Consider the following 23,664-nt stretch of genomic DNA (forward strand, 5'->3'; position numbering starts at 1 on the left):
ACAAGTTTGCATTCCTTTGGCCTACTCAGAAAGTGGAGTTGAAACATTTTTAGTTAGGAAATGGCGCTTTCAGCTTTTGGTAAACTTAATGTGCAAAAATTATGTGAAACAAAACATTATATTAGAAAATTGTGACATTTTGGGATTGTTACCTTCAAACAGAGCTGTTGAATTTATACATATATTTCTATTCATATATATGAATTTTTTATATTTGTATCAGTGCACTGAACAACCTCTGAGTTATCAAGATACGGCATAGAACTAAGTGTTCTATTAATGTCATTGTTTAGTCGTTTATGGGATGCCGGTATTTAGTACTGCTTGGAATATCTGCTTCGCTAGATGAGTTTGTCAGCTGTGCTATGGTGAGTGTGGTGCATCCTTTCATTCTCCTGAATTTTCCTGTTTTCTTTCACTCACAAGTTTTCATTGCACTATAAATGGGAATCCCTATGAATTAGGTATTTTTTTCAATCAGGGCTAGGTGACAGTTGATCTGACTGACTGAGAAATAAAAATACCCCAGGGTTTCAAGTCCTACATTGGAATACGTCATTAAAACATACTGCTCGCTGCTGTTCCTTCAATGCTACACAATAATGTAAAATTATAACAGAAGAAGAGTAAAATATACCTTAGATAACATCATCTCAAAGTTTAAACGTCTTGAAATTTGTGTTAGACTAAGGGTTTTTCAAGGGGATGTTTTGCTGGAATTTCTCAAACGTTGAGAACATGTCACCAGCCCACAGTTCTGATTCCAGGGTTTTTTAAACATCTGCACCTGGTGTCGAACAGCAGCCCTGTGTTTTGGCTGCCTTTGCTCGTTGACCACGCTTACCAGAAGCCCGTGCAGCAGAGTCCATTCCTTTTACAATTCACGAAGGCTCCAGAATCAATCTCTTTAAGGTAGTGTTTGTTCTGAGAATAAATCACAGTTGTTTGGAATGCTTAAACTTTCAAAAGGACCTGCTCTAAAAGCCCAATTTTTAAACAATTGGATCGTGAGTGTAATATGAATGTAGTTAAGATGATAAATGCAGCTAATTTTCTCCCTCTATTAGCCCCTTTCACATGCTACTTACAAATGCCAGTCAAACTCGGCAATCCTTTCATTTTATTATGCAGTGACGAGGCAGTCGGATTAAAAATACATGATGGCATTTTCTAACTCGGATTTATACGTCCTGCTACCATATCTAATTTGGGGCTGACATTTGCTGCGTGCAGGGGACACGGGGCTTGTTGGGGACGGCGAGGCACCGCTGCCTTTCCTGCCATGGCCTCTCCCAGCCCATGGCCCCTCTGATCACTGCCCACGGGGCACCAAAAGCCTCTCCTGTGTGCTGTGCAGCGCAGTGTTGGCCGGAGCTGGTGGGAGTCCTGCTCAGGAGCTCGGGTATCACCCTAACCAAGCAAGAATCTGCATTTCCTGGGCTCCTTCTCAATAATTATTTGCATCCTTAGGACAGTAGTTCCCATCCACTGCTTTAATCTCCATCTTTTTTGGCCAGTCCTGGTGATTTTTCCTTTTTGTTCTGAAGCAAGCGTTGTATGGGTTCGTGCATCCAGCTTCGCCAAGTGGTCGTGGCAGCTCCTGTCCTACCCCAAAGCTCCAGCTGTATCACAGCCCATACCGACTCCACCACCCTAAAGCTGTGCTTTTCCACCTCTGTCTTGGTGCAACGTCGTTGCATGAATGCTAACAGAGATCCCAAAACGAGGATCTCTGGTGCATTGGTCTGCTTTTGCTTGTTATTATTATTATTATTATTATTTCCATGCGAGTGAGGCACTTGCTATTCTGGGTTCATCCAATTATAGTTAGGTCTGTGACTGGGGTCCCAGAGGTGAAAAGTCCTGTGTCCAGGTGATCAGCTCTCCAGATCAGCTATTGTTTCTTTAAACGAAAGGGACACTAAAGTCCAATTATTGCAATAGAATGGGCTGCTTCTTTAAACTGAAGAATTTGACTCAGCTCAAGGAATATTTGTGATTGCCTCTGGCTTCCCTGGAGCTAAAAAATTATATGCTTTCCCTCTTCACTAAATTAAAACATAGTTGGATTGGTAGTGGGACTGAAGGAAGTCCCTGCCTGAAACCCCAAGTGTCAGCCTGCTTTGCAAACTGTAAGCTAGTAATTGGTTTGGAAATACTGAGTGAATAGGTAAAAGGGCTTCTGAGCCGTTTGTGCTGGATAATACAGACTGCCTGCAACGGCGGGGTTTGGCTTTCTTGCAGGGTTTTACAGCATGAGTTGTTAATTTGGGGTTCTGATATGTAAACACAATTAACATTTGTGCTCTGTAAACACTAGATATAACTCTGTTTCAACTGCACCGCATCCTCATTTAAGTTCTCATTAAGCCATTGCTTTGTTTCCCAAATACCAGCCCCGTGCTGCTGTTCTCCCAGCTCCCTGCCACCAACGGGCATCTGGGCTGGAACGGGGCAATTCCTGGAGAGAGGGAATAGCCAGGAGGAGCTGAAATGCCCTCAGATAACCGATCCCTGTCCGACACGAGGATGCCGAGCTGTGCCTGAGGAGCCCACCCTGTCCCCACAGTCAGCCTGTGGTTAGGGGTCCCCGCTGGCCCCTGCCACCAGCCGGTGCTGTGCACCCCCCTCCTCCAGACCTGACCTGCCTTTTCCAGGGGTGCCCGACCTGCAGGATGGGGCTCCCTGAGCAACCTCTGCTATTTTTTAAAAAAATCAAAACCTTTATAAAAAAGTTTGAGGATTCCTGGCTTACTGGCAGCAGCCAGAGATGGTTAGAAAAGAGGAAAACTCTCTGCGTGCCCTCCTTTGGTTGGACTCATATGAAGCCGTGGCTAAAAGGAAAGCCCTTTCCTACAAGCCGTGTTGGTACCACCTCGTCTTCCTGGGAGTGTCTGATGTGTGGCCAGTGAGGTATTTACAGAAAAAACATAACCTGTGGGATGAACCAGAGTCGTGGGGTCTGTTTTGGGAATAGGGGAGGGACTGAAGGCAATGCCTTATCAGAAATGACGCTAAACAGTGCTTCAGGAGTCACTTTTGGGAACAATGCAACTGCTCCTGGTGACTTAGTGAGCTTGTGAAAATGTTTGTCACTCCTGAAGAGCTTTGCTTTCTGCAAGCCCTAGCGTATGCGTGCAGAAGTTTGTGACATGGGCTGAGAGACCTACCCTGGGTGCACTTGCTGTTTTGTGTCTGTCTGGGGGGGAACCTTCTGCTGAATTTTTGGAAGAGCGTTGCCCGTAGGCACAGGCAGGTGGATGCTGTTGAGCTGGGGGTGACTGGGAGGTGGCTGAGCCATCGCAGTGGATCTGAGCAAAAACCTCCCTGTCCTCCAGAAAGCTCCGCGTGCTTTCCCTCTGCTCGGGTCGAGCTCTGGCCTAAGTTGCGGGTACACCTGGCCCATGTCAGACCAAGGACGGGGTTGGCTCCCAGAGCCATATGATGATGTTAACGTCTCAGAAGCAGTTTTAGATGCCTTCAGAATCACAAAGGAAAGCTTGAAGGCCTGCTCTGCTAGGACCCAGCACATGAATGTTTCTCCATATCCACGTGGGGTCTGAAACTTTTAATCAGAGGCCTAAACTGCAGCACTCAGCTGAAAAAACTGCTTTTCTGGGGAGTTCCTTCCCTGCTTCTGCCTGGCTTCGACCACGGGGCAGGGCCAGCTCGTAGCAGGCTGCTCGGCGAACCTGCCGCAGGGCGGCACTGGCTGCGGGGCCGTGTCCTGCGCCGAGCCCATACGGGGGTGCTGACATAATGGCTATGCAAAATAGTGTCTCTTTTCCTTTTTTCCTTTTTTTTTTTTCCCCTCTAGTAAGTGAAAGTAAGTCTTCTAAGCTAAGGTTAACAATATATATTTATGAGTTGTAGCCAGCTGCTTCTGTGTTTGCACATGTGTTTGTTAATGAAGAGTAACCTAAGGGTCAGGTTATTATGTAAATAACCATTGTCAAGGGTAAAGGTGAAGAACCCAGTAATGAGTTGTGTGTCTCTGTCTCTCTCACAAGCCACTAATGAATATTGGATATTGCCATTTGCAGGGCTTTTTACCCTCATTTTATCAGGGGGTGAGGGGCAGGGGTGGAAAGACAGGAAAGAGAAAGAAGTAAATTTGTAATTAAGTCGCGTTCTTTTTTCACCTCTCTCCAAACCAGCTAAAGCAAGTTATTTCCTCTGTAGGAATCATATGTGTGCGTATGTGTATATATACACACATATGTGTATGAGGTTGTTATACTTTTATATTTTATATAAAATAAAAACTGTCATGGACTGCGTCTGGGCAAAAACTGCCTTCCATCACTGGCTCCGGGCTGCATCGAGCCGTTTCTTTTGAGCCTCTGCAGCTCTCACTTTAGAGGATGCCCACAAATCAACAGTCTGCATCTTTGCAGATAATACTTAACTGAGGCAAAGCCAGCAAGCCATCGAACAGACTTTCCATTAGGAAGGTTAACAGCAAACCTGCCTGCGCGGGATTACTGACAGAGTGCGAACAGAAGGTGCAGTCTCATTGCATATGCTTTTAATATCGTGGCGCAGACAGGGAAGCCTTTAGCTCGCAGACACCTGACACCCCACGCTGTTGTTAGGGTAATAGTGCAAATAGGAGCCGGGAGTCTTTCTCGCTTCTGTGTGAAAGCACAGATGCCAAGGTAGCATAACGCTGATTTTATTACCTCCCGCACAGGATATGGCCAGACAAGCTTGCGCCGGGAAGCGAAGAGCAGCCTTGCCCCAAAGCAACGTATCTCTGCAAGCCTCCGTGTCATTTTTTTTCTTTTTTAAATTATAGATGGTCACTGCTCGCCTCTAACATGTGGAGGATTTGACCCACGTAGTTTGGGGCAGGGACCAGCGTTGCTCTGCCCGTGGGCACCCAAGGCCAGAATCTCCCAGCAGATGTGCACGTTAGGTGCCCAGCTCCCCCCGACTGCCTTGGGATGTGGGAACCAGAGCGCTTTGCTGGCAAATCCCAGTGGCTTCCTCCCTCCTCCGTGCTCCCTTAGACTCCTGCCTACCTGTGTAAGCCTGGCCCTTGGGATCCCTTGGGCATGGGGAGGATGAGTGGCACGTCCGCGATTCAGCACAGGCACATCCCGCCGTGCCTTGTGGTGCTGCTTGCGACGAATGTCAGCAAGGCAGGACCCCAGGGGGCATCTGTCAGAAAATAAACAGTAAAAATAATAATAATAAGGTGCAACGGTCAATAATTACCCACCAGACAGTGACAGCATTGCTTTCTAAACGGGGCTTTGTTCACCCTCCCTGAATGTCAAAGCCAGGAGCTGGCGGTCGTGGGGGACACTGGGGGGCACGGTGAGATCTGTAACGCCATGGTGCCTGCGTGAGCCTCGCTGGGTGGTTTGAGTAATGTCATGTTGCCACTAGGGTGTCTCTGCAAACAAGATATTGCGTCTCCGAAGAGTTCCTAGCACAAATAAAAAGCTAAAGAGAAATGATGGGCTGGCTGGCTGAGCCTGGGCTTTTTACTTTAATGATTGAGAAATAGTTGTTGAAATTGTCAATAAAAATAAATAAAATTAAGTTTCTCTAGTTAGGTGAGGAAAGGCGAGCCTACCTTTCTTTGCTGACAGGCCTTTTTGTTCTGTGTTGGCTTTTATATACGTGAAAAAAACACCATTGAGAGCTTCCAGGGAGCTGCACTGGGGCGGTTATAGCCATTTTTACATCCTTTATATGGGCTTAAATCCATTTACAGATGTGCTGTAGACAGAGGGACATTTTTTACAAGTAATTGTCATGTATACAAGGGTCCTTATGTGTCACAAAAAGATCTCACGTAAGAGAAATAAATGTGCTTTTCATCTTTTGTTGGCAGGAGCCTGGTGGTTGGGAAGAGGGTAATTGGTGATCTTTTCCAGGCCGATAACCAGGACAAACAGGGGGGAGCTCGGGGCTGTGGCGTCAGGATGCCGAGCTCTGCCTCCTTGTTGCCTTTACCTGGAGGTCAGAATTTCCTTTTTCTAATAAGTCCCGAGTGGGTGTTTTTGACAGCCATTGCTCTTCTCAGGGGCTGAGATTTCGAAGACTCCCCGGGGGCAGTGGAGCGTTGCTAACGTCGTGCATCGCCTGTCCCCAGCGTCCTGCAGGGCCTGGAGGGCTGCAGATGCCTCGCGCAGGGGCAGGACTGATGGGAGCACTCGTGTTGTGCGGGTGCTGGTGCTCCAGAGCAGAGGTGGGACGATCCCTGGCTTTGCACAAGGCATTCCACAATATCTGGGTGTTTTCCCCTGGAGCACTATCCTGTGATGATGCTCTGGAGGAAGGTAGTCGATAATGGAATCGGGCTGTGTGCAGGAAACCCTGGTGAGCACCCAGCAACCAGTTAGGGTAAGGAAGTAGTAGGTTTCAGAATGCCTTTGCTGATGGAGGGTTAAAGCAAGCCCCCATTCAGGCCAAATAGCAAAAGGCAGATCCTTCATTTCATAGATTTACTTATAAATAGTTGCTTGGCCAATAGAAGGCAGAGGAGGAGTGGGACCGGGGGGCTGAAGTTGAGAAATGCAGGATGTTTCAAATGCTATGAAACCTCCGTATGCAACGCAGCAAGTTTAATTTTTCCAGTCCGTAATTTCTGTTTAATGAATGCTTCATGCAGTAGGTGCTTCACACCATGAGCGTGGGGTTGGAGAAGTAGGACGGAGCGCGGCCTTGAAATCAGGGACAGGTGAGCAGTGAGCCCTCCCTGATAAATAATGGATGCGTTGAGCTTGGTTTTGCTGATGATGTAGTGACCTTTTGGGAGGCAAGAAACAAAGCAACAGCAAATGACCAGCAATACTGATGAACAGGCTAAGTGAACCGGACACATCATTAACACCGGCGTACCAAAATAATTACATGCAACGGGGAGTCACGCGGTCAGCAAAAACAGGGAAGAGGAAAACAGTTGAGTGTAGGTTTGTGCTTTCCATCATTCAATGGCAAAGAGTTTGGGGGATACGGTTTTGTGGTGGTTGGTGAGGTCAGACTTTGGCGTTTGCCCCAGAGCAGAGATGGGCAGGGCACGGGGGTTGCAGAAGTCCCGTAGCCCAAAGCAGTCCAACAGGATGAGAGAAGCACCCACGAGAGCAGGAGCGATCCTGTACTGCAGGGAGGAATTGCCAATGCCCAGGAGAGACCAAAAAACCCAAAGCAATATGTGGCTGGTCAGTGTGTATTGTAGAAACAAGGGCGTTCATTTTATTTTATTTATTTTATTGTTGTCTCGTTTTTGTAAAGACAGCAGCTCGGCCCCAAAGTGGCCATCTCCGTATTTCAAGCAGGCTCATAGGTGGTTTTGGTAAGACATGAAAACTGGAGCTCGTGAACGGGCAGATGTTTGACTGGATCGGGCATCTGCTTGCTTTTTCTGATTGGAGAACATTACTGTGAAAGGGGATCTGCTGGCAAGAAAATGGAGAGAGCTGCTGCTTTTCACATGCTCATCTGTTTTCACATGAAAACAAGAGTATTCATTAGTGGTTATTCATTATTCTCCCATCTAATAAACTTGCTGCCAGGCAGGCAGCGAGCGGGAACTGCAGCATGCTGCCTCGTGCAGCCCGTCACACATCCGGAGTAACAGATAATGAATGGGCAAATCAAACGTGTTTCCCAAAAACTCCATCTGAAAATTATTCAGCCCAGCAAATGTTCTTGAATAGCAAATATATCTGCAGAAATTAGGCTTGGTTACGGTGGACTTGCAAACAGAAGACCTGAATTTGCAGTGACTGATTGAAGTAGCTTTGCTTGGCGGTTTCACTTATGAAAAGTAATGATAATTTTCCCTTTGTTTAGCACCTTCCATCCGAAGGTCTCCTCATACAGACTCAATTGGTTGTGGTAGGACTCCTCCCCTGCTAATTTTGACAGTACGTGCACCAGTTGAATGCTGAAGCTTAGGGTAGTTTCTTACATTTGCATGCAGCAAAGCAGTGGCAGAAGTGCAGGCACAGCCCAGCTCTCCTCCTAGACCCTATTTCTTCTCTGTTGTTTGAACTGGTCTGAAACTTCCTGGTAAGGTTAGCATGACAGCAAACGCACACCTGCTAGCGCCACATGAAATCTACCAAAAAAGCATGCAAAATGATCTTCGTTATTTGTGCTAACTGGGCAAAACCGGAGGGGAAGATGTAACAACTTTAAAAAAAGCAATCTCCTTTGCATGAAAACAGCAACAATTTCAGGGTTTTTTCTCTTTGAGGTTTCCGAATTAAAAAGAAGTCAAGCAATTTCTACTGTCGGTTGAAAAAGAGCAGAAATATTTTGTGGAAAATCCACTTTGTTCTGGGTTTTCTGCTTATTTAACAGCTGTGTTCAAAACAAAACACCAGAATTAGCATATATTGCTCAGCTCTGCTCTCTGGCCTGAACCAAATCTCTGGATTTGCCGGGGCTGTGTTGAGGCTGTGCCTGTTCTTGAGCTGGGATGAGTGCAGTTGAGCAACCAGCACTGGCTGCATTGCAAGAAGAGTTAATCCACTGCCATCTGTCTTTATTACGCTTCCTTTGTTGGACACCACAGCCTGGAAATCCAGCAATGAAACCCAGTTGTTCATTGCCATTCATCATAGTTATTGCTGGAGTTGTGTAATGAAGAGGGGAAGTGCTGTTCATTGCTCTACCCCCTTTAGAAACTATCCTGAGGGGTAGTTATGGATGGTTATTGAATTCAAGCGCGGGGCTCTGGGAGGTCCTCCCTTCGTTCTGTTTATGCGTTGAACCACGAGGTCTAATGTGGTTTTATGTCTCCTTTTGCTTTGAGGCTGGTCTGCTGCCTGCTTTTGTTCTCAGTGGTGTAGAGTTTGGCTACCTGGCTCCTGTCATTTACAGTGCTCCTCACTGTAAAGTGAGGCTGGTTGGAGCTTTTAATGTGGCAAAAAAGGCAGGAGGTGCGTGGCCTCCAGGGGAGGCTCCGTTCTGCCCCGCAGAAAGGCACTGACCATAGACCACAGTCAGAGTTTAAGGCATTGGCATGGTCAGGAGTGGAGCTTACCCCTAGTGGGTTGGGAGGAGGACATCATCTTCTCGGGCCAGGCACCAGCTGCGTGGGAATGATGGCGGGGGACCAGGAAGCAGCAGGGAGGTGGAAGACCCAAACATAGCTTTTCAGGGAGAATTGCAGCGTGTCTCACTGGGGGCTGTACGGATAAAACTTGGGAGTCATTGGAAAATAACTGATGAAGTCGTTCAATAAGTTGGTTAGACATCGTGCTTGCTACATAGCAGACTGAGATTTCAGAGGATTTGGGGTGAAATACGGTCCCTCTAGGTTTTGTGAAGAAGTTCCTAGAATAGCGGATGGCTGATCCACCGGTGTAGGCCGATTCCCTGAAGCTGTAGACTTCAGGGAAGTTTCCCAAGCCTCAAAGCTGATGGGCTAGAACTTAATGAAAACATGATTCTATGCAACAAGAAACACATTTGGGACATGTCTGCCCTGCAGATAGGCAATCTGACTGAATTACCAACAATTTATTTGTGCAAGCAAGAAGGGAAGGGAGGAGGGGTCTTGGATGATAAGTTATGAAGGGAAAGAGTTGCCTGTAGAGGTGTCTAAGCCCATATTCCGGTGGTAGTTCTAGGGATGGTGTGTAATGGGTATGAGACCAGCTTCAAGGAAGGGTCTAAAGGCATGGAAATAGTCAGAATCTCAGTTGTGCTCCCAGATAACAGATAGCCTGCACCTGCCAAAGTTGCTGCTGATAAGGGGTTTCTGCAGGAAGTAATTAAAACTCAACCCCCTGGTACTTACCGAAAGGGGAAACTGTTGGGACTTGATAGGATTTGTTGAAAATGACCAGGAAGCTGATTCTTAACGTGCTATGGGAAAGCTCAGAGAATTCAATCTAAAGAGAGAGGCCAGGCAAGTTTCAGACTGCCTTCGCACAGCAGTAGTGCTGCAGAAGCTGTTAGGGTCTCTGCCAAAAAGTCAGGATAAGTCCAGCAAACAAAACAAAAACGCTGGTGACACAGGAAGAATTCCTTCCCGGAGAAAAGTGTACGTTGACTTGGAAAGAAACCTGTGCAGTGATTTTGGACTACAGTTAGTTCTCTTTTCCCTGAGGTAGCTTTACTGGAAGACAGATAGATCTAAACAGACAGCTTTGCATATTAAGTACATTTTTGCTAGACACCGGTTGTCTGAGAAACTAATTTGTGACAATAGAGTATAGTTTAGTAGACATTATCTTAAACAGTTTGCAGTGAAGTGTGGGTTCAGCAATATAACCCTGCTGCCTGCGAAGTCTCATCTGAGGGGTGGTGGAAAATTATGCCCCAGTAATAGAGTACTTATTGATGGGGTTTGCAGACTCCAAGCCTGATATATTGCTGGCTCTTTCAATTATGGAACGGCACCAATGAAGCATGGATTGTTATCTGCTGACATCTTGTACAGCAGAAAAATGAAAAGCAGGAATTCCTATGTCAGAGCCACTTGGGACACAGAGAAGTATAAAGAAACAGATGAGGCAAAACAAAAAACTCAGCGTGGCTCCAGTCCCAGGAGCTGCCATCACTTTATCGTTTTCCAGAAAGTGGAGGCTCAGCACTGGGAATGGCAGTTGTAAAGAGAAGGGGTGTCACGAGAAGTTTCCCACAGCCGTGTGGTCCTGTCCCCCAGGCAGGCTTAGCGAAGAGCGTGAGGTGCTGCTGCCGCCAGGAGCATCAGGGTGGGAAGAGGGAAGGCGATGGCACAAGCAGCAAGAACAAGCGGGGCAGTCATAACGCTCGTGTCAGGAGACAGAGCCCAAAGCCCAGCAACAGCCCTGCACACACCGAAGGCTCATCGACAGGCGTTACGGGAGTGACTTCTTCTCAAGTGCCCCTGCTGTTGAATTTTGGAACAGAAGATGTTGTTGGAACCTGTGCCTCCAAGGGCTGAGCTTCCTAAGTAATGGGTGGCCGCGATGCTGTGGATATAGCAGCGTAATCTCATTTCGGTACAGGCACTAAAGGAAGGAGCCCTCTGCCAAAAGCTCTTTAAGCACCGAGAAGCTGCTGAACTGCCTGGGAAAGGCTCCTTTGAAGGAGAGTGCCTGTGTGAAGGTGAGGCGTTACAGATCCAGCTCAACTCCAAGCCAGGGAATTTTCCATTTTGTTCCTGTTTCACCCTAATAGTTTACAATTTCATTGTAAACATTGGCCTCCAGAAAAACATCCCAAGTTAATGGTCTTCCTAGTGGAAAGATTTAGGTGCACATTCATCTTCAAGTCCAAGTTAATCCTTTTAAGTTCTAAGACAAGTCATGCTTCAGGTCTTAGCAAGGCTCAGACCCTGGACTGCTTTTCCTTTGAATCATTCTTCCACTTTACGTTGGAATTTAAAAGTCCCATGAGAGATGATTGTTTTTTAGGAAATACCCAGACAATCTGAGAACGATTTGACTATATACAGTTACTATAATTTCAGAAAGTTTATTTGAAAGAAGCCACTGGACTACAGCATCCCCTCACCGTAATTACTCATCCAACAGATCGCTGCACATACCTACCTGCACAACCGTTCTCAGCACTTAAAAGAAACATGCCTGGGTGGCAGTGCTGGAGATGGCAGCCTGATGCCTTGATATCTACTTGCCAAAAGAAGTTGTTTTCTGGTTAAGATGAGGATCCAGATCAACCTTTGCAGAAGGAAGTCAGATGTAATAAACTACAGAGGATCGGCGGAAAGGCAGAGACTTTTGTAACACAGCAGAGATGGGGTCTCTGGGCCCCGCGACCTCCTTTGCTGCTGGTTAGCTTTGCCTTCATCATCCTGCTGTTTGATCTCACCTCTCCTCCGCTTATTCATCTGGAAGATTCACTTAATTATATTAGTCAACTTCACGGAGGTGTCTTGAAGCTTAATTAAGGCCTGGCAAGCCTGTCAAGAGCCGCTGGCAGAACGCTGCGAAGTGCATTTCAGACACGGACACGGGGAAGGAGAAGGCGTCGCGGTGGGGTTGGCCATATGGAGCTGTCGATCCCCTGCCACTGCGCTGTACCACGGTTTCAGGGAAATACCGAGTGTGCTGAGGAGTTAACAGTGTAAATACTCGTTTTCTTGTTCTATGGTAGGTGAGCGTGTGCTACCCTCGTGTTTCCATACAGCTAATTTTGAGAGGGGAGTGCATGTACCAGTGCTGCGCACGGAAGTGCAACAAACACAGCTCCGCTCCTCCTGACTCCTTGCAAAACCGGCCGGCGCTTGAAAGTTCATCCGGGCACCTGTGGCTGGCTGCTGTCAGCTCTCGTTTCACCCTCGGGAGGGTTTTCACATGACGCACCCCAAGGGGTGAATTGACATTCATCGCTCCTCCAGGGGAAGAAGCATATGGAGGCTCCGCCGGGACGGGCTCCATGATCTGCATTGCCAATCAGTGCCTGTCTGAGCCTCAGCTGGGAACACCGTGCCGCTAACAAGCCTCCCTGCTCCCCCAGTTCCCGCTGCAATCTGTCAGCTGCTAAATACGGCTTCAGCAGCGCTCGAGCCGATGAGCATCCTCCAGCACCAGCTTATTACGGAGAGGTGGTAGCCTCTGCATATTTTAGGGGCAGACGGTTTCTATTATAAAAACCTGCTCGGTCTTCCCCGTAACTTGGTAAAACTGGATTAGCCTTAAAGATGAATATTTAGCTGGAAAGTAAAAGAGAATGTTTCTGCTTAGCTTGAAGAATATTTCTCAGATTGTTTGTATTTAGGGCATTTAAAAATACCACTCCCTGTAGAAGCTCGGAGTTTTGTCTACTTGTTTATGTTTCTTTCACTCCGGAAGCGGCATGCTATTGTTTCCTTATAGTTTCCACAGAGCTTGAAATTGCTGGCTACGCAGGAGGAAATTAGTCTGTAATTAAAGCCAAGTTAATAACGATTCCCGCGGAGTCTGCTGGTCCTATTGCTCGGAGCGAGGCGCTGTGCCTTTGTCCTCGCTGCGAGCGCAGTCGGGCACCGCTGCCCAGCTCCAGGCGCGTGGGCAGGGGTCATTTCCACGAGGCGCTAACCGCACCGGCGCACACACGGGCAGGACTCGATGTCTTTCAAGCCCTTGTGCCCCACCAATTAGAGCTGATGGCATTATATCAAAACGAGATGACAAGCAATAGCGTAGTTTTCGACCTGCAGCCAGTGGATTGTTTTTGGGAAGGTTCAGGACTGGAAGCTTTAGGCTGTGAGTCTGTGTCTCCACTGGAGATCTTTTATTTTTAAGGGGAGGTAAAAACTGAAAACTGCTTGGAAAGTCGCTCATTGCAATGTGCTGCCCTGTTGGCGTGGACAGAGGTGGTGTGCTGCTGATGTGTGCCACCGCCGCGAGGACCAAGGGGCTGCGCTCCCCTGCCATGGGTGTCACACACCCCTATAAGTGCACAGTGCGTTGCCTCTCCTGTTGCTCCATCCTCACGTGCTGTACATCCATGAGCACAGTGGTGCCACAGCACCTCTGTCACCTCGAGGAGCCCTTACGTGGGGCACACCATGCCCTCCATCCCTACAGCAGCTCCATCACAAGTCCCACCACGTCAGAAAGATTTGTATAGTTGGAGAAGGTTTCGTGTAGTTGGAGACCCCCTGAGCACTTGCTTAATGGAGTCCCCTGAATTCACAGTGTGGCTTGATTGCATTTTTAGGCTGATTTTGATTCCCCCTTTCCAGTTAAAGATATTCCTGCTTTCAGATGCTGTGGATGAAGTCATGAGGGCAGCTGGAAAATGTTCTGACTTGTTTTGATTGAGCAGAGGTTCACTGTGTTCGCAAGGAAACGAGCCTTACCCAGGCATGTCTCACGAGCGTGCCTGCCGGTTTCTCTTACGAACTTCCAAATCGGCTGGCTGTTTTCTAGACAACTTGGTAATGAGGTGGTGGACATCAAATAAATGAATTCCTTGCGTAAGGATGACCAGCAAACTGTCTTCCCAGTGCGCAGAAAACACAGACGCGGTTTCAGTACCTGAGTTTAGTGGGAGGAGGGAAGGGGTGCGTGTGTCTGAGTTCTGGACTGCAAGGAAAAAGTAAAAAATCTTAGCAGAAATCCTTATTTTTCTGAGTGACCTCAGCACTTGGCCAGAATCACATGGGGCTTGGTTCCAGCTCTGATGCAAGCATTTAATCTCGTCCTGGAATTGGGGAATACTGGGCACATGAAGTAGCAAAACATACTTGCGTACTTGTGCATATCTGCACCTCAGAGCCTGTGTCTGAGCGGTGTTTGGGGTCCTGAGCATCGAGGTCAGGCTTTGAGGGTGGGATGTAGGCTGGTTTCAAGTGGGCTTAGAAATCAAATGCAAATGATTAAACTGAAGGCTTACTCCCGGCTCCTGTCATACCCTACAAGCACCCAAAGTTGTCACCCTTGAAATTTTTCCTTTTCCACAGAATCACAGGCTGGGTGAGGTTGGAAAGGACCCCTGGAGGTCATCTCGTTGTTTCTGGAGGTTATCTGATCTTGTCCTTTTGACCTGGCACATCTTGTGTTCTTTATTTGGAGGAAGGGAGCATTTGAACACCCCTAAGATGAGTTTGCAGCCAGCCTGTGGGGATGGGTTTGACCCACCCTTGAGCTGGATCTCTGCCTGGATGAGCCTTTGGAGCATCAAAAGAGACTCTGGGCTGGGCTGCAAAAGAAAACCACAAGCCCTGCTCTGAAAGATTGTCTGCCAAAATGGGGAGAAAGACCAAAAGGTACTGGACAGAAAAAACTTGGGGATTTCCCCAGATGGTTAAAATAAACTCCATGGCCCAATAAAAAAAAAAAAAAAAAGTGACTCTCCTCTTGAAAGGTTGCAATTAGGTGGCTAGGATCTGTCCCACCTGACCTGAGAGACAGCCCGCAGGTCTCGGTATCCGCACTGATCACTCAGACCTCATTTACTGTCGATGGAGAGAAATGGGCACCTCCAGCAGGCAATTGTACTCATCTGGAGGCGGCTGCCTAAAATAGGTCAGACAAATCACTCCTATTTCTCTCCACTTACGCACTTAAGAGACTAACTCAAGTACAGCCACTTGCCTTGGGGACCTCTGGCACCGGGTGAGTCCTCCTGAAGTGGCAGCAGCGTAACGCCCCCTCCCAGACCCTCCAAAACCCGTCCTCCCAAAGCAAGGAGGGGACGAGTGGGGACTTCCCAAATCCCGTGCTAATTGCATAGTGAGTCAGTCCATACAAAGCGGTGAATATTTCCCCAGAACAGCCCAGCCTGAGCTCTGACTGCTTGGAGGATTTGGGAACTTTGGAAAGGGCGATCAGGATCGATCCGTTTCCCTGGGTAAATCTCTTGGAGGGCCTTAGATGTAAAACCATATTGGTTATCAGCATCCTTGTGCAACGATACGGGGTTCAGTGAGTTCTGGAAAGATTTTCCTGTGAAACAGCCTCTTTACACTTTCCCTGAGTGAAGTATTTTGCTACTCAGATTTGTGATTTAATAATCATAAATAATGGAGCCCTTAGTGCTATATTTTTAAATGACTGAATGGTGAGAATCTACTTTAAGAAATTGTATGAATGCCTATCACTTGTGTGCATATAAATGTATTCAATTAGCACTCAAATCTTGAGTTATCTCCTGATGGAAGGCAAAACCTTTTGAATTCAGTCCCATGCAAGAAATACTGTGTCATTTAACTCACAAAAGGATGCGATGCACTTAACAGATAATGACTGAAGAGGGTTTTGCTGTATTGCCTGCTCAGCTGCTTGTGAGGACAAAGAAAATAATTCCCTTTTTAGGATCCGATGGGGTAATGAGGAAACCCTCTCTGCACTGATCTGGCATAACACCGAGAAGGGGAAAGGAAATAGCCCGAATGGCTGTGATTTCATTGTCGGGCTCTTCCACGTACTTTCCGTGTTTTGTCTGTGGGGCTAAGCCAGTGGCTAACCTGCTTCTGAACTTGCCACCAGCACACGGAGATTACTCACCCTGGATACTGCACTTCAGCAAACGCAGAATTAGCCCTGGCTAAGTAATCTTGTTAGCGTGATTCAGTGTTAAATGGATCTCGATTAAATGGGCCTTTATATTGTCCCAGCTGGAGATGATAAGCCTCCACAAGGAAATGGCAGGAGACCGAAGGAAATTGCTTTACTCCAGGCTGGGACGTTTAACCCCATAAAACGCTTCCTGCTCCCCTCTGCTTCTGCTCCCTTGCCTGGGACCGTTTGCTTTAGTCCTTGGTGGCCGTGGGGGACAGCAGGGACATGGGACAAGGTCTGAGGGATCTCCTCATGCCACCCTTTTGTTGGGACAAGAATAGGGTGGCCCTGAAGGGCAAGGTAGGGATGGTCTCCTCAGTGCTTCTTTTATCATCCTAAACTCCTTCATTAGCACATCTTTTTTTCCAAGCTCTCACTCCAGATGCTGGTGCCAGGGTGCCCGAGCATCCCGCAGTCAGTGCAACTGGTGCCACCAATAGTTTGTTAAGCACCAAACTCCAGGAGAGGGGAATCTTGAGTCTCATCTTAAGAGAAATAGATTGGTTAAATGTGCCGCTGGGACTTCTCGGGAATGACTTGGGGTTTATCTGTGTGAGATAGAAATCAGCACGGTGCGTTGTGTATCAGAACCTGACACTTCATTTCTCCTCGCTATTAGATTTGGCAGCACGTGCGTGGTCTGGGTAAGAGGGAAATGGCATTGAAATCCCCAAAGGGATTCAAACGTGGGGGAGAATTGTGGGGCACTGCTGTGACAGGGACAGGTGAGCTGGGACAACAGTACCAGAGGTTCATTCCTCCGTGTGGGATGGGACTTTGCCCTCTGAGGGAGTCCTGGTCATCTGAAACAAGGATGGGTGAGATGCTGTGTTGCAGGTGAAAGCAGGCAAGATTAGGGAGGGAAAAAAATCAAATAAAGAGCCTCATCTAAGGCTCCTGCTAATGGGCATTGTTAGTAAAGGTTTCCTGGGCCAGATGACAAGGTAGACACCGGACTATCCTGCATCTCTGCTCTTGTCCTGCCCAGTGTTACCTGACGAGTGTTCTCAGTCCATGCCTGTTGTGACTCCACAATGCAGATTCACTCCATGGGGTTGGAGACCCTAAGAGGACACATGGGAAGTCTCTGCTCTATAGCAAGTTGGATGGTCTGATATCTTTTTTCCAGACCTTTGACAAAAATAAGGTAAACATTCAATTACTTGATTTTTTCCATAAATTTTGCATTTAACGTGGCTTTACATGCTTGTGATATTTTCCAGAAGTGAATCCCAGCACTGCGAAGGCAGCCAGTTGGAGAGTGGCTGCAGAAGGGCAAGAAATTACATAATCTATTAAAGATTTCCTTCATTATCCCTCTAATCAAGGCTTCTATCAGTCTCCTTTGATGCACTGCTGGAAAAAAAAGATCTTCAAGTAAACTGATGCTGGAGATAATTAATTAACTTGCCATCCTCCTGCCTTACAGACAGAGACAGTGAAAGAAAGAAGTGTCCTTTGCAATTACTGATCTGCGGTTTTCCATCCTAGTGCTGACAGCTCGTAGGACATGGAGTGGAAAAGCATTTTACCAAACTTTCAGGCTTTGACCATCAATTCCTGCACTTGAGAATATTTTCTCCTGCTTGTATTTCTCACGCTGTTAGATAATGCTCTTGATGGTGAAAAATGGGTTTAATACTTGAACAGTTAAAGTTGCGCATAGTCTCACCTGGTAATGTTATTTTCCTTCTGCTTTCCTTACAGCAAATACCCTCACCTCTGCTATCTTCAGATTATTGTACATGAAATCCACCTTTATTAGGATAGAATAGAAAATCGAGAATAAGAACTGGGTCGGTGGAGTAACACTGATGTTGCACACAGCCATAGGCATTCGCCAAAATTCTTCCTGGGGTTTGGCAGGGGGTGAGGGGATGACTTCCATCCCTCCCATCCCAGGAACCCAGCTTTTTCGTGCAAACAGGTAGATGGTTTTCCAAATGTCTTTACTGGACTTGAGATTGCACAGATATGGTTTCTCTCTGTAATGATGTGAAAGCAGGATTTAAACTTCTCTGTCAACTCGGACCAAGGCTGGGATAGCAGGGGGAGCTTTGCCGTCCACTTTACCCAGCTGAGACTTCTCCTTTTACAAAGTACGTCCTTTTTGCTTAGGATCTTCCATGTTTCCAGCTCTGTGAACCCTTGAAATAACATTTCTCATTCTAAACTAGTCTGTCTGATGTTAAACTTGCCATTTTTGGTACTGCTTGAGCAGCTAGAGCGGAGTGTGGACGGCTGGGCAGGCAGGCTGTTAGGGCTTGGAGCACGGTGCTGTTCAACCCCACAACACCCTCAGCAAAACACCGACAGCAGCTCCTTTCCCAGAGGAAATTGCCCGAGGAATATCAAGGGTGGTAAAGGCAAGGAAAAAGTGCTTAATATAGGCAATGCTTTTGGAAAGTTTTCTAGCAAAATGAGAGAGGTTTCACTTGTTGGTAGCCAGCAGCTTGTACACGCGGGGTGGGTTTATGGCAAAGCAAAACTTCATTCATTTGGTTCGGATCTAGCAATTTGTATGTAAATCAGTATGTACTTGTATGTAAATCAGTCGGTTCTTGTAGGACAGACATATTAAAGACCAAAGAAGCCAGGGATGGGATTGCTGCAGTAGCAGAAACTTTTACACTTCTCTTTCTGGAAAAAGCGCCGCTATTGCTGTGATGAGGCAGCCCGGCAGCTCTCGTCTTCCCATGCACACCCGTTTGGGAAAGGGGGATCAGGAGGTACCGACACACACCACACCATTTACTCATTTGTCTTTTCCTCTTCCATGTGCTGGTGCCTGTCCTCTCCTTGTACGCTGCTGGGGTCGTGCCAACATCGGCTCACTCTGAAAACAGCCCTGCAAGGTCAAGAAATGAATCAGCATGGGAATAAAGGCTCGAAGAATATTTTTGAGTTGTTTGCTTAACTAGACAGATGCCTTGCCTTCTAGTCATGTTTTTGGAGCAGCAGTGGTGGGTGCTGTTGCAGAACGAGCTCGGTGACTGTGGCCAGCACCCAGGAGTCAGCTCTCAGCAGCTGAAGGCTGCGGTGGCTGCTCGCGGGGACGTCCTCGTCACCTCCCCGCTGCTGCTGGGCCGTGGCTCTCTGGAAACAGGGACCCAAGGAGACTGAGGCTTTTTTGGTAGAAGTGGTCGCCTTTAGGAAATTGGGGACTGGCCCCTTCTTCCTGGCTTGCTGGGAATGTTTTCAGCTCTGAAGCATCTGCTTGTAACCTTTAACAGTTTCAACTGGCCCCTTATAAAAGCAGCTCTCTTGCAAACCATAATTCCTTGCCTGGCCTGTAAGTACCAAAAAGCTCCTAATGAATGTCCTTTCTCACACGCTGCTTGTACACAGAACTCTCAAAAATAAATAAATAAACAACTAAATCTGCTAATTAATTTTAAGCCTCTTTGTGGCAAAGCCTAAGAACCGGATTTACCAAGATACCAGGGGGTCCATCTGGTGCAAAAAGCTCGCTCTCTTGCCAAGGTATTTGTTTTACTGAGGCCTTTGGGCCCAGAAATTTCCCACCGGCAGCAGCAGTGCCAGTTGTACTGACCTGGGAAGTTGCATAATGTGTTGATGGGATGGTGAAAAGTGTCCTTGACCACAAGCCAGAGTGGTTTCTCTTGGGCTGCTCCCACGTGTGAAACATGTGCACAATGGCTTCATGGCACCCATCGCATCGCTCCAAGTGATGGGAACAAACCTGGTGGCAGTGCTCGGTTTTAGAAGTGGGGGATGAGAAGCATAGTGGGAGCCTAATGAGGCTTTGGGACTTTTATTGTCCAGACTCCTTAGGATATCCTTTTTAAAAAAAAAAAAAAAAGAAGAAGAAGAAGATGCATTAGATCGCTATAAACTCTGCGTGGCATGGCTTCATTGCACAGGCGTTCGCAAAAACCTCTGGCTGAGGGCACATAAAGGCAGGTTGCGATGTCTTTGCCCTTCCCTTACCAAAGCAGCTTTGGCTGAGAAATGCAGAGGCTTGGTAACAAAACTCATGGTTTTACACTGCAGCAGGTTCAGAGGCCTTCGTGGTGGCAGAGGGCACAGGTGCCGGTCACTCTGCTCCTACAGCAAGGGCACTTATTTTTCAAACTCAGAACAGTTCGGCCACGCAGAATAACGCCTGCGGCACACACCCACAAGGCCTGCCTGTGGCGGAGCGCAGTGGCACACACGTGCTCTTTGCAGCTCCCCTGTGCTGTTCTGCGCCTTTCATCATCCTGGCCACCCTTCCTCGCCATTTTTAATCCTGACACACCTTTTTCAAGGAGCATATTACAGCTTTGTTAGTGCTAACTTGTTTCGGTTCCCCAACAGATTTGGATTGACTCTGGGTTTGGAGAGAGACGGGGAGCAACAGCTCCAATGAGGAGAGTTATTTATTTTAACTTAATCTATTCGTCTGTGCTAATTAGCAGTACATTTGCTCATGGTGAGAGAAGAGTTTTGCCAAATAGAAAAATAAAATAAGCTGGGCAGGGAACATTGTGCAAGTTTTGAAGTGTGTTGAATGCAACGGAGAGTAACCAAAGTAAACACAAAATGCATCTTTTCTCCCTGTGTAGGAACACCCCGTCCTTCCCAAGTGAGCTGCTGTTTGACAGTCTTTTTTCTTGTCTTTTTTTGTCTTTCAGCAAAGAATAAACCACCAGACAGGCCCTTACCAGAAAACAGCTTTTGAAGGAGTCAAGAGCAGGTAGGGATTCTTCTTTGGACGATATCCATGAGAAATGTTTGCTCGTGTGTTTGGTGCTGTGCAACCGTGCGGGACCCGACGGGGAGGAGAGGGGCTGGGCTGGCGCCCCCGCTCAGCCAGACCCAAGCTCACGGCAGACCCCAGCCCACCGCTGGCAGGAGGGCTCGTGCTGCGTGCACGTGTCTGTGGGGTTGTGCGAGGAGCCCGGTGGGCCGTGCCCAGGATAGGATCTGTGCCCGGCCCAGCACCGTGCTGCCCTCCTGGCGCAGCAGGGGATGGTGAGGCCGGGGCTGTGCGTGACCTCAAGTGCTGCTCACAGCACCGGTGGGCCTGGAGAGCTGGAGATATCAGTAGTCTTGTTCAGCTGCTGGGTTTTTTCCTCTTCCCCTTTTTCTATGCTTGTAATGAAAATATTGGGCAGGGTTATATATTCCATCCCACGTTGGCGTGCGTAAAAAGTCCTGCTGCTGTGAGCAATGTAGAGAAAATCTCTTTCTAAGTGGTAACCTTGAAGGGTTAAGCTCGAGCACCTGGATTAGGAGGACTCGAATGTTGTGCCATGTGTCGTGCAAATGGTTACTCCAAATGTTTGCAATCTTGGCAAGGCTTTCTTGCAGACAAGCTGAAGTAATTTTCCTTACATGCACAAAACAGTCTGCAGAAGCACTGAAATCGTTAAAAAAAGACCTGAGCATGCTGCTAAAATTCAAGTGATTGTGCTATATTTTGTTTGAATTTTTAATTCATCTCCTGCTAGCTTCCCTTGGTTAGTGGTCAAGTCTGACTTCACCTCCAAGTTCAGTCCTGCAAGACACAGCTTGTGGCTGATTGCATCTGATGGGAGGGAAAGGGACTTGCTCTGGAATCTTGCTTTAATCTTCAGGGATAATTTAGGATAAATTAGGGCTGTGTAAGCCAGGCAGCTGGTGATGGCTTGCCCACAATGTGATGCCGAATGATCCCCACGCCAGATAGTGCTGAGAGGGGGGAAAGGGCCCGATGGCTCTGCTGGCAAACCCTACCTGTGAGAGGGCAGCTCATGGGAGAGGCTAGGGCATGGACATGGAAATAGGCTCAAAAAATTGACGTCATTGGTGGCCTGGACTTCAGAGCTGGCTATATGTTCACTCTCTGAGCTTTTTTTCTTAGATAAAGTTATGAGACCAAAAATCAGTCATATACTGGGCTTGCTTTAGACAGATGCTAACTTGCTCTTCTATCCTCCGAGTCATCCAGAAACAATGCAAACGTGCTTTGGGCGATGCTGAGCTAATCAGTAAGCATTTCAGCTTCAGCTCGGTGCCAGGTGATCACGTCCTGGCTGACACGGGGACAGCAGGCGTGTGTCTGCCCGTGAAGCTCAGTGCAGGCAGCGCCGGACACGGGGCTGGGGGCTCCGTGGAGCGAGCACCGGCTGTGGATCCACCGCAGGGAGCACGGCTGGAGAGCAGCAGCTTGCCCCTGTGCCCCAGCATCACATGCTGGGCTCCCCGGGGGCTTGAGTCGGGAATCTTCCTGGGCTGGGTTTTCCCATCTGCGTGTCACCGAGGGCACAGTCCGGTATTTAGCTCGCTGGAGCTTTCAGCACGGGCTGAAGTTTCACTGCTGTCAGCGAGATGTGCATATGGGTCTTCTCCCCGGAGAAGAGCGGTTCCGTACGTGGTTGTGTTTACGCACACCTCACTGCCGTGCACATGTAGCAGTGGGAGCAGTGCTCACCGCTTGACGTAACTGAAAGGCAACGCGGGTTCCCTCTTCTTATTTTAACTCCGCGGGCTCTGCCCTCCTGGTGCCCGGTGGGTTACAGGGGCTGGTACCAGGGCTGCCAAAAACGGGCCAGAGCTGCCACCCGGCAAAGCCGTGCAGGTATTTCTTAGGGGCTGGTACACAGGGGCAATTGCAGAGAGCATCGCTCTGGAGCAGGTTTTCAAGCATGCACCTAGGGGTTGTTATCGGGACAGACCTGGCACCGGGTCACCTGAGGGCAGCCAGATTGCCTCGGCTGTCTTTAAAGGGTTTATCCCAGGAGGCAGCTGTCCTGCTCTTGAAATCCAGCTGGCAGCCGGGTGGGATCCATCCCTCCCCTGCCATACCCTGGCGCTCGCAGCCCTGCAGCCTGCCGCAATGTTTGCATCGGCTCTTTGGGACGTGGCTGGGATGGGATGGGCCCTGCACGGTGTCCCTGGCTGGGGTTCTCCAGCTGTACCCCCAAAGGGCAGCACTGAGCTCTCGAGAGCTCTCCTGAGAAGGATTGGAATATGCTGAACTATAAAGACGTGTCTTAATTAATGCTTTAAATAAGGTTACAGCTAGAGCTGGGGAAATAATCAATAGTGAATCATCTAGTCGGCAAATTCAGCTCTTTTCGGTTGGTGAGTTATCTGTAAACACCCTGCAGTTTTCTGCGTTCATCCATTATTTAGAATTATTTCCCGAATAATTCCCTCGAATTGCTTTTGGCTTGCAAGCAGGATGATGGGGGTGGCTGATGCTCACTACTCAAGCTCCGATTGTCACTTTTTGGTGGGACGAGCGGGTCCCATGGCCTCGCGCCGGGTCCCCGAGAGGAGCAGCCTGGCTCTCGCTGCCCTCCTTAATGACAGCAAATAGCTTTGGCAAATGCTCCCTGCTCCCTGCCAGCTGCCTTGTTAGCAGGGTCCTTCACTCGGAGACTCATCAGGACAGCGGCTGCAGTGAGGATTCGGAGCCCAGCTCTTCTGGGGGTTTCCAGAACCAGTCCTCTCTTGCCCAAAATAAGCACGTTGCAGTGGCCATCTGCTGCTCCATTTCCCCCAGTTTGGCTCTCAGAGCCCCAAACAAAGCTTGCTGGTGCCCAGGTCTGCAGCAGACGGGGCTCTGCAGCCAAATGCCACCCGTTTGGAGTGGCTGTGACCCTGGAAGGTAACCAACAGCAGTCCCAGGGCTCGCACCGTGTCCCAGGCTTGCAGCACGCCTCTCCCCGTTACAATCACCGCGCCATCGCAGCTCCAACGAGGTGCT

General features: G+C 48.3%; 1 long non-coding RNA gene across 3 annotated transcripts in view; it reads left to right on the forward strand.

Annotated features, from left to right (window-relative positions):
- Positions 1 to 23,664, forward strand: part of LOC121056809 — a 124,906-nt gene that overhangs the window by 93,186 nt on the left and 8,056 nt on the right. For 2 of the 3 annotated variants that reach the window (XR_005813505.1, XR_005813507.1), the window contains exon 4: positions 20,603 to 21,377. This is a non-coding gene — a long non-coding RNA (uncharacterized LOC121056809). Of the gene's footprint in view, positions 1 to 20,602; positions 21,378 to 23,664 lie in introns of those variants that run through there. The other variant, XR_005813506.1, reaches the window with a different exon arrangement.

The sequence above is a fragment of the Cygnus olor genome, chromosome 18 (assembly GCF_009769625.2).
Source record: "Cygnus olor isolate bCygOlo1 chromosome 18, bCygOlo1.pri.v2, whole genome shotgun sequence".
Classification (NCBI taxonomy): domain Eukaryota; kingdom Metazoa; phylum Chordata; class Aves; order Anseriformes; family Anatidae; genus Cygnus; species Cygnus olor.